At 41.8% G+C, this 10,203-nt stretch overlaps 1 protein-coding gene across 2 annotated transcripts in view; it reads left to right on the top strand.

The window, feature by feature from the left end:
• Positions 1-1,412: 1,412 nt before the first annotated feature.
• LOC101892891 (MAP kinase-activating death domain protein) overlaps positions 1,413-10,203 on the top strand; it is a 170,582-nt gene continuing 161,791 nt past the window's right edge. For both annotated transcript variants that reach the window (XM_059120957.1, XM_059120958.1), the window contains exon 1: positions 1,413-1,891. The gene's annotated coding sequence lies outside the window, so the exon portion shown is untranslated. The remainder of the gene's footprint in view (positions 1,892-10,203) is intronic.

Below are 10,203 nucleotides of genomic sequence, written 5' to 3'. Positions count from 1 at the left end.
TTTTTTTGCCACATTTTTCACGGATTTGTCTAAAAATTGGTATTTGTTGGTCATAATGGGTTCCAGCTCCGGTGGCGAAACATTGCATGTATGGGTCCATGATTTGGTATAGCACCCATAAAAAGGGACCTTCCGATATTCGGTATTTTGAAGGTTTTTGCCACATTTTTTCACTGAGTTTTCTAAAAATTGGTATTTGTGGGTCATAATGGGTCCTAGTTCATGTGGCGAAACATTGTAATTATAGGTCCACTTTTTGGTATAGCCCCCCATATAACGGTACATCCCGATATTCGGCATTGTAATGGTTTTTGCCACATTTCTTCTAATGTTTCCTTTACCATAAGGTGGAGGGTATTAAAAGTTTGGCCCGACCGAACTTAATATTTGTTTACTTGTTTTAAGAATTTCGCAGTTCAATGGACTGTCTGGATTATGGAAAATTTTAAGTGGACTTCATAGAACTTGTTTGTATGTCAAAACTCGAAAGGAGTTTTGGGGTCTTTGGCCAAACTTTGTAAAGGCCTTCATACTGTTTTGACTGCATATAAAGGGACACCTATAGTTTGAAATATATTTCGCAACATTTAAAAAAAAGGGTTTTGGTACAGGAAATGGGTGATATTGGCCCATTTTTTTGAATAGCCCCCATAAAAAGACAAAATTTTTGTACATCCATTATATAAAAATACCCCCTAATTTTACTTATTGCGAGGGTCTTGGTCATAATTCACCTCCTTTATCATACGAGTTTATATTCACCTCCTTTATCATACGATTTTATGCTGGAAGATCGACCGACACAAACTATTTTATTTCAATATTTTATTGAATTTTTTTTATTTATCAAGGATACAATTACTCATAAATAAGTATTGCTTAATTCTAAATCTGCCTTAATTTAAACTGTTTAAATTTTAGATTTTCCGTTACGCTCCATCACATAAGTTTTGAGCTTTCTCGTAACTATACGAACAGGTGGTTTCTGACAACTGTTGTCAGTCGAATGCTGTTGAATCCGTACATCCCCAAGCTAAAGTGTTTTAGAAAAAAAGTCAACAAAGAAGAAATAAACAATTCCATCGAAACGAATTCCTCCGAGTTTCATGAGTAAACATGTGTTGTTACAACTTTCCCAGACCTGCGCCGTAGATGGAAAAGCACATGTTATCCTCACACCAAAGATATAATGTTTGTAAACAAACCGGTTTGGAAGACAGAGCAAGCATAAACAAAACATGCGCACTAGGCCCCACAACACATCCAACAAGTGTTGTTGGATTTTCCCGAATCCAGGAATTACAAAGCCAAAGCTTTGTGGAAGTGAGCTTTTGCAAATGCTTTTCGAGCTTAAAAGCTGGGCAGGGAGACATGCTTAGAACAGTAAAAGTTGTAACTTTAACAGTTATTATTTAGACTTTGAGGTGATTGGACGTTTTGAGCGGAACAAGCTAAAGTAATAGAGGAGTCTACACCAACAACGGTGGATACATACCTACCAGCAGAAAAGCAGCAGATTTTTTTTATAACAATTGTAACATTAAAGTAAATTATTTAAGAGCTAAGCTGGTGCAAACAGATTGATTTGTGTGTAGCCATAAAAAAGAAGGAAAATATTGAAATTTTGATTTAAAGAAAAAAAAAAAAAAAAACGAAAGTAAAAATATTGTGAAATTAAGAAATTCTGTATTTTTATATAAAAAAACCCCAATAAGCAACAACAAAAAGCGAAAAAATATACATCAAGAAACAGTGAAAGAAAGAAAAAAGAAAAAAAAAAAAACGAAAAGCAAACCAAGTGGAGCCACCACTTTTGCAAAAATACAATTAGGAATTGTTCGTTTGTTCATGGTCGCAGCTCACTTTTTGGTAGCAGAAGCTGAATATGTAGGTAAGTGGGTCTTTCCGAATGACTTTCCCCCAATTTAGTTTTTTTTTGGTGGATTTCAAAACCTACTTTTTATGAAGTTGGTTTTTCCTTTGTTAATTTTTCTCAGACCTTTAATTTTTGAACGAAAAAAGCTTCGAATATTCAGAATTCGAGCTGAAAAATGCCCGAAAAAGACACATCTTGAATTTTTTTTCCTACCCTGCGTGTGTGTATACTTTAGGAATTTTTCTTTCGTCTTTGCTTTAACGATTTTTCCAGTGACCTTGTTGTGTCTGTGTGTGTGTGTATTGTACGCTGATTTTCACTTCGTAGCCATATCGTTGTTGTCGTTGCCGCTGTGTTAGTTGCTATTTTGCTTTACGCTCCGCTTCTATACATTGTTCATACGTATCGGTGTGCTTAACTTAACAGTGGTTTTTGTTGTGAGAAAGAGAGGTGGTAAATACAAATATTCTTTGGTAGATTTCAAATTCTCTTTGGCATAATTTATTTAATTGGTAGGAAGTGTAGATAATTTAAGGTAATTTTGAATCTCATTCGAATTATTTGCTCTATTCTAAAACTGCAAGCATGTAAAACTTCTTACTACGATAATCAATTTTTCCTTATGATATCGGAAAACAGACCAATTATTTGTTATGAAAAGAAAAAACGATTTTATGGTTTATCGAGTGTTTGGATCCGACAGGATTTAATTAAGGAAAACATTCCTTGGGCTGGTAAAGTTCACTGTGAAACCATTTCAGAGCTCCGATTTGAGTTTTCTTTCATTATTTATGAATCTCCACATAACCTTAGAACTGAATTAAAACTTTCTAATTTGAACTTTTGTTTCTAAAATTTGTAAAAATGTAAGAATTGTAAAATATGTTTTTTTGTGTTAAACTCTAATTTGTTGTTTACTTTGAGTCCCAGCCATAGCAAATTAACTTGACCCTATATTGACAAATTTGGAGAAATCACACGGTCAACATACAGGGAAAATTCCATCAAAAACCGAACATCCTGACAGCGCACCTTTAGATAACGAACAAGAAGTAGTTAAGTTCGGTTGGGCAAAACTTTTTAATATTCTCCACCATTTGGAAAGTAACGTTTGAAAAATAGTCTGTTAATGCCGAATTTCGAGAAGTACCATTATATAGGGGCTATAGGATAACATGAACCTATATACCACGAATTATGGCCAATGAAACCGTCACACGCTGCCCGAATGTTGCTCTGCGGTATTTTGGCCCATTCCCGGCGAAGCGCTTGCTTGAGGGGATCGACACTTTGGTATTTTTTAGTGTCAACCTTGCTTTTCATTGTGCGCGGGAAATGAAGCGAGGAATCTCATTTTGTAACCGTTCATGTGTGGCGCGTGCTGAGTGCGATGGTGCTGAATACTGTTGGAATGTCCAAGGTCTGCGGCCAAAATGTTTGCATGCCCAAGTCTTTAATAAACCCTCCAGAATATTTTCGCAATAATATTCGGCATTTATTCTGATGCCACGGTCGATTAATACGAGCGGAGAGTGACCATCGGCTGTTATGGCGGCCCACACCATCACAATGGCCGGCACTTGAGTTCTTGAGAAGGTGCACATTGTCAGCTGACCTCTTTGGCAAGTAAACACGATCATTTTGTTTGTTTACGAATTGCTGGACAACGAATGTTTTCTCATCGGAGAAAACCAAATTCGGCAGTTCACCACTTTCGGCCAAGCATAGCAACTCTTTAGCTCTGTTGAGTCTATTTTTTTCCGTTGCGGTGCAAGTTCTTGCACTTTTTGGAATTTCATATCGCAATATTTCATTCGGCAAATATTGAAAAATGAGCTCGGGGTAAAGAGCTGTCACTAGAATAATTTTAAACGGCTGTCGAACGAGTGGCTTGGAAAAAAACTTTAGTTGGGTGCAGTTTTTTCATCTCACCATGTATATTATAAAACCTGTAATGATTCCGATTGTTTTTTTTTAGAAAGCAACAATTCGCAGTTTAAATATTTATCAAAATCTCTTTAAATCGTGGCTGTGGGTCCCATTCAAAAAAAAAAAAAAAAAAGAAAAAAAAAACAACTTAAGAAGCAGTATGTTTGGCCGGGCCGAACTTTGAATACCCTTCAAATACGAATTTGGAAATAAAATCCTTAAACAATTCTGTTAAAATTTTAAAAAAACCGAATATAGCCGTTATATTGGTGTCCATACGACGTGGACCTACATAGACATTGTTTGTCATAAGTCATTACCAAATTGAAATTCGAAACTTGAAATAAGCGGTGAATAATGTAGCTAAAATCATCAAAATATCATATATCGGGAGGTACCGTTACATCGAAGCTGTGCGATTTTCTGTCATAGGCTGCAGTATCCATTACGAACTTCAAATACGACATCTCAAACAATTTCGGTGGGTATTGTACCTAAACTCGTTAAAATACCGAATATAGGAAGGCACTGGTATATGGGGCCTATACGAAGACCTGGACCCGCATAGACAATTTTCTGTTACAGACTGCAGTTCTCATCACGAACTCTAAATACGTAATTTGAAACAATTCCGGTGAATAATGTCGCTAAAATCATCACCGAATATAAGGAGGTACGGTTATATGGGGGCTATACGAAGACTTGGACCCTTAACCTGCCTACTGGAAAAATAAACATGTGTGCAAAATTTTAGACTTCTATCTCAATTCGTTCGAAAAATAGCATGATTACAACAGACAGACGGAGGGACATCGCTAAATCGACTTAGAATTTTACGCTGATCAAGAATATATATACATTGTTGGGTCTGACATAAATATTTCGAGGAGTTACAAACGGAATGACTTTTGACTTCTTCTAAAGACAAACTTTTTTCCCCCCTCCGGTAAATTAAGAGAAAACATTTTCAACATGAACAATTTTTTATATAAAACGATCGATATATACATCAACATTTTCTAAAAAAGGTTCGGTGTTGTGACGACGAAAGTCATTTCATTTGTTTTCGTCCCCACTTTGTTGTTTAATTGTCAAATTGTCAAATTTATTTGTGTAAATAATGAATTATTTATATAAATATGAATTTTCATAAACACCGCTTTTTATTTCCAAAACTTAACCAATCCCCCTCATAATTATTTACATCGATTTCTTGTTTGGCATTGATTTTAACACTGGACAGTTAGGTTCAATGACCGTCATATTCAAGGCCACGCAGTAACAGCGAGCAATGTTGTTAGATCAACGCACAACTGCAATGACAATGCACTGCACCAATGCATAGGCAGCCAACAACAAGCAAGCATCACAACGATCGATTCAACCAAAGCATTGCGCCAATGCATAAACACACAACAACAAGCAAGCATGGCACAATGCATAAACGCACAACAACAAACAAGACTCACTGGGCATTGATGCTAATGCATGGTAGTGGAGACCGGACAACGCAGGCATAGCATAACAACAAAGACCATGCATGACAGTGAACCATCGTTCGATGATGGCAAAGCGAATGCATGGAAGACAAAATTTATAACTGTTTTGTCTAACAACAAAAAGGCTTTGCCATAGAAAGTCTGAGATCACGTGACATGCTGCGATCCTATAAAAAGGAAAAGTTCTATGAGAAGTTCTTTTCAGTTTTTGAAGTGAACAACAGCAAAGAAGTCAGGTGAGTCAGAGTGGTGACAAGATAGGAAAACTGTTAGAGGTGTCATAGCCCTTCGGTAACTCGTGTTCTCTAACTAGATTCTAAACCCTTGAGGTGTCGCAAAGCCCTTGGGTTCTTCGGGAATTTAGCCCTTGAGGTGTCGTAAAGCCCTTGGGTTCTTCGGGTTTCTTCGCTTCTAACCCCTTGAGGTGTCGTAAAGCCCTTGGATGCTTCGGGAATTAACCCCTTGAGGTGTCGTAAAGCCCTTGGGTTCTTCGGGTTTCTTCGCTTCTAACCCCTTGAGGTGTCGTAAAGCCCTTGGGTGCTTCGGGAATTAACCCCTTGAGGTGTCGTAAAGCCCTTGGGTTCTTCGGGTCTCTTCGTTTGTAACCCCTTGAGGTGTCAAAGCCCTTGGGCCTTCTGGTATTAACCCCTTGAGGTGTTTTGAAGCCCTTGGGTTCGTCGTATCTATCCCCTTGAGGCGTTAAAGTCCTTCGGGTCTCTTCGTTTTTAACCCCTTGAGGCGTCAAAGCCCTTGGGCCTTCTGGTATTAACCCCTTGAGGTGTTTTTGAAGCCCTTGGGTTCATCGTTTTAACCCCTTGAGGTGTAAAGCCCTTGGGTTCTTCTTTATCAACCCCATTGAGGTGTTCAAGCCCTTCGGGTATCCCCGTTTAATCCCTTGAGGTGTCTACAGCCCTTGGTTTCTACGTTCTTCAATCCCTCGAGGTGGGGTGTTTTCGACAAACACAGGAGGATAACCAGCATCAGAAGAGCAAGGACGCTAAATTTGCCGCATTATATACCAAAATCTATATATACTTTCTTACAAGAGCTGTTTAATATAAGTAAACCCCAATCAATTCTGAATAAACGTTATTTATTTTGCTTAAAACACAAACAACTTGCGTTTTTTACTCTCTCGGTCACTTTATAAATTTCTGTGGCAGACCCTAGACCCCGCGAGCATACCTTAGCCAGAAGAAGGGAATTTGGGTCGTTACAGTGGCGCCCGAGCAGGGACCGTGAGAGAGTTTAAACGTTAAACAAGAATTGATTGGAAGGTTACGGGAATGCCGGCATCTTTGCGTGTCTCCTGGGCCTACACCCTAAGAAGGGAAGACTTGTTGGCCTATTTAGAGGAGTTCGGTTGTCCAACATCTGGTACTGTCGAAGAGCTTCGGAGACGGTTCGCCCTCCTATTATCGGAGGATCACTCCCCTCAACGATTCTCTCGACTCATAGAATTGCAGGAGAAATATGAGAAGCCAGCTACTAGCCAGGAATTGAAGTTTCTCACCCCGCAGAAAACACCCAGTATAACGGTCACCGCGTCAACTACTCCATCCGGAGGAATCAATGTTCCAGCAAACGAAAACCAAGCCGCGGCTGCTTCTTCAAATATTACCCCCGTACAGCCTAGTACGGATATTAACAAAGATAAGGCGGTTTGGGATCCTCGAGCCCTAGCAGACCAGGTCCGAAAATGGAACATCAGTTATGATGGTAGTCGAGGTCCCCTAGAATTTATCGAAAGACTGGAAGAGCTGGCCGTCATGTATGAGGTTAACCTTGAATATTTGCCCCGAATGATGCCAGAAGTATTAAAGGAAAATGCATTGGTATGGTACCGGAACAACAATCAGCAATGGACAACCTGGAAACAACTTCGAGAAGACTTCCTTCGTTTCTTTTTGCCGTCTAGGTATTTCGAACAGTTGGAAGACGAAATACGAAAAAGAAAACAACGGCCACGGGAACCCTTTAAATCATATACGTTAAGCATGCAAAACTTGATGCGCCACACCGCATATACGGAGGGCCAGAAACTCGAAAGGATTTTTAGAAATGCCCTCCCAGAATACCTCTGGTATATAAGACGCCGGGATTTTCATACGCTTAGCGACCTGCTCGAAATGGCAGACGATTTAGAGAGTTTACCTCCCGGTTCCGGTCCCATACGCGAGCAACATCGACAAATAGATCCGACCGACCTGGAAAGCAAACAGGACCGCCTCGATCCAAGCACTGCCTGTAGACGCTGTGCTCAACCTGGACATTTTGCATCTGGGTGTAGAAATTCTCAGGTTTTGTTTTGCTGGGATTGTGGTCGTAGAGGAGTACGCACCACAGATTGTTGCCGCGTTATGTCGGGAAACGGCAATCGGGTCCGAAAGAACAGAGGGGCAACGGATCCGCTGAAAATGGCCAGTCCCCTCAACTGAGAACTTCGCTTCACGTCGAAGCAACTAAACTGGTGGCCACTATAATAGTTGCGGGTCAGCCTCTAGCTGCAACGGTGGATACTGGGGCCACTAGTAATTTCATCAGTGAAAAACTACGCGACACCATTGGGCCGGACCTCTTAAGTACACCACACACTGCCCATGTTACCTTAGCCGACGGTTCCCTACGGCAAATACGAGAAGCGGTTCATACTCAGGTCATCTTTGGAAACCGGCGATTGTCAGTCAGATTTCTAGTTATGCCTGACGCCACAGAGGACCTACTACTAGGACTAGACTTTTTAGTTAAAAGCGAGGCACGTATCAGCTGTGCCGGTCTCACCTGCGAATTCGGAGTCCAGCCAGAAGTACATCATCTCGGAACAATCATAACCACGTCAGCAGCTAACGAAGAAGGAGCCGAAGCGGCTGGACATAAAACGGTAAGTGAGCTTGAAACAGAGGACCAAGCAAGGATACAATCCTTCCTAGATGTTGAACTCGGACAGTTTGAAGAAATTCAAGGCCCGTCTACCGCGGCGATCCATCGAATTAAAATGAAGGACGTCCGGCCCTTTAAGGCCCGATATGCACCCCGAAATCCAGCTATGCAGGCCATCATAGATGACAAAATTAACGAGCTTCTAACATTAGGATACATAGAGCCCTCACATAGCCCATACAGTTCCCCAATTACTTTGGCCCAAAAAAAGAAACGGGACGTGGCGACTATGTATAGACTTCAGGCAACTTAACAGCCGATCTGAACCAGACGCGTATCCACTTCCCCGAATTGATACTATCTTAAATCGACTACGAGAAGCCAGGTACGTGAGCAGTCTCGATTTGAAGGACGGCTACTGGCAAATCCCTCTGGAGGAGGACAGCAGAAAATATACTGCCTTCACTGTGGCTGGACGAGGACTATATCAATGGAAAGTCATGCCATTTGGTCTCCACTCGGCACCCGCAACATTTCAACGGGCATTGGATAGCGTTATCGGACCAGAGATGGAGCCACATGCGTTTGCCTATTTAGACGATATTGTTGTTATCGGAAGAACATTGGAGGAACATTTAGAGAATCTACGAAATGTTTTCCAGCGGTTGCGTGAAGCCCGATTGCGAATCAACCCCGACAAATGCGAGTTCTTTAAACGTGAGACAAAATATTTGGGTCACGTAATCAGCGGGAAAGGCATTCACACTGACCCCGATAAGGTTGCAGCAATTCAGGGGATAGAGCCACCCAAAACACTTAAGGAGTTACGGCGCTTTTTGGGGGTGGTTTCTTGGTACCGGAGATTTATACCCGATTTTGCCACTATTGCTCAACCCCTAACGTCACTTCTTAAGAAAGGCAAACACTGGAAATGGACGGAAAACCAACAGACAGTGTTTGAAGTGCTCAAAGCCAGACTCACCCAGGCCCCAGTACTCGCCTGCCCTGACTTTGCACGGAGATTTGTCCTTCAGACAGACGCTAGCGATCATGGACTTGGAGCGGTTCTTACCCAGACTTTCGACGAAGGTGAGCGAGTTATAGCATATGCCAGCAGAACGTTGAACGGGGCAGAAAACAACTACTCGGCCACCGAAAAAGAGTGCTTAGCGATAGTATGGGGCATTCGGAAAATGCGCCAATACCTCGAAGGCTACAATTTCCTAGTCATAACGGATCACTTGGCACTAAAATGGCTCAACTCCATTGAGAATCCTACCGGAAGACTAGCACGCTGGGCGTTGGAGTTGCAACAATACACGTTTACCATAGAATACCGGAGGGGAAGCTTAAACGTAGTAGCGGATGCCTTGTCCAGACAGCCGGTGGAACCACTGATGAGGGCCGTGGAGGAATCCGTTACTCAGTGCCCCTGGATTAAGGAAAAATTGCAAGCGATCGAGAAGAACCCGGAGAAGTTTCCAGATTACGCCATAGTAGGCTCAAACTTGTACAGGCACATTCAAAGGACCAAGGATGACGAGGACGACACACCATGGAAGTTATGCGTTCCATCCCAGCTGCGTGAGCGAGTTCTCCAGGAAAATCATAGCCAACCAGCAGCCGGACATCTAGGTATCCGGAAGACAATCAACAGAACGTGTGGACGCTATTATTGGCCTGGCATGACTCGCGATGTGACGCGCTTTGTGAAGAAATGTGAGTCGTGTCAAAGGTACAAGCCAAGTCAGACAGCCCCGGCAGGAGAAATGCTAACTTCGGTACCTGAAGAACCTTGGGCAGTAGTGTGTGCTGACTTCGTGGGCCCAATGCCACGCACCAAGCACGGAAATAGCATGCTCTTGGTATTTGTGGATCGGTTCACAAAGTGGGTTGAGTTAGTCCCAATGCGAAAAGCTACGGCAGAAGGTGTGATAAAAGCATTTAGGGAGAGGATTCTATCTCGATTTGGCGCACCGAAGTTACTCATTACCGATAACGGAAGCCAGTTCACCAGTA

The sequence above is a fragment of the Musca domestica genome, unplaced genomic scaffold, assembly GCF_030504385.1.
Source record: "Musca domestica strain aabys unplaced genomic scaffold, Musca_domestica.polishedcontigs.V.1.1 18, whole genome shotgun sequence".
Classification (NCBI taxonomy): Eukaryota; Metazoa; Arthropoda; class Insecta; order Diptera; family Muscidae; genus Musca; species Musca domestica.
This window is presented reverse-complemented; position numbering and strand designations above follow the sequence as displayed.